Below are 1,230 nucleotides of genomic sequence, written 5' to 3'. Positions count from 1 at the left end.
GGGTGTGGTTACGTCAGTGGGAGGGGTCAAAGAAGAGAGCATCATTAACAATGTGTCAGTATTGAGACAATGAAGCTCTTTTGTGTGAGCAGCATTGATTTACTCGAAAGATTCTGAGCTACACGCAAACACACACACACACAATCATTACAGCTGTGATGATACAATAAAAGAGAACAGATGCTAGGAGCTGATGTTTGTGTGTGTGTATGTGATCTGTGAATATGTTTGTTTGTGTGCTTCTGTGCGTGTTTATGTGTGCGTATGCATATGAGTTTATATGTTTGTGCTTTTTCTGTACTTTATGGATATAAATGTGTGTGTGTGCGCATTTATGGCTCGGTTTCGGCGTGTGCTTGCATGTGTGTGTTCGCTGTGTGTGTGTGTTCTCTGTGTGTGTGTGTGTGTGTGTTCTCTGTGTGCGTGTGTGTGTGTTCTCTTTGTGTGTGTTTGTGCTTGCATGTGTGTATTCGGTGTGTGTGTGTGTGTGTTCTTTGTGTGCGTGTGTGTGTGTGTGTGTGTTCTCTGGGTGCGTGTGTGTGTGTGTTTGTTCTCTTTGTGTGTGTTTGTGCTTGCGTGTGTGTTCTCTGCGTGTGTGTGTTCTCTTTGTGTGTATGTTCATGTGTGTGTTCCCGTGAAACGGTGTGTTTATAGATTGTGGTGATGCGATTGCCTGACCCACCTATGTTTGAGGAAATGGTACGGTCCGGGGGTATAAAGGTAGATAGGACTGGCATGTCACACAGGTGTGTCCTATAGGGCTTCCGGGAGTACCTTTATTTCCGGTGGGTTGGGCTACACGTCCAAGAGGTAAGAGCTACCAGTGGCAGTTAAAGTGTTGATATTTAATGTCAAACAGGGTAAATGGAGATGCATTTAAATTACAGTGTGGTTGAGGAGTACTGCGGGCATTTGTGAATGGCCATGTATTTTCGAGAGCCATTAGTGAAGTCCGCGTCAAGTGCGTGGTGCATTACGGGTCATTAGCTGCAGGTGTGTTACTCATTTTCACGTATAGGGTTGTGGGAATGTATTTTCCCTCTAAATTCATTTGCTTGTTATATTTTTGCAGTGACTTTGGGTGTTGGAGGTGTTGCAGCAGGCTGAACCGACGCCAGTTCGCAGGCTGATACCGGCGCTATTTGGGGCTGTGATTCTCCCTTATGGACTAGCGCTATCGTACCTGCATGTATAACGACTGCTTGAACTGGAGTGTTTTCCGAGATAGAC

The sequence above is a fragment of the Barbatula barbatula genome, assembly GCF_947034865.1.
Source record: "Barbatula barbatula genome assembly, chromosome: 25".
In the NCBI taxonomy this organism is placed as follows: Eukaryota; Metazoa; Chordata; class Actinopteri; order Cypriniformes; family Nemacheilidae; genus Barbatula; species Barbatula barbatula.
Note: the sequence above shows the minus strand (reverse complement) of the source record.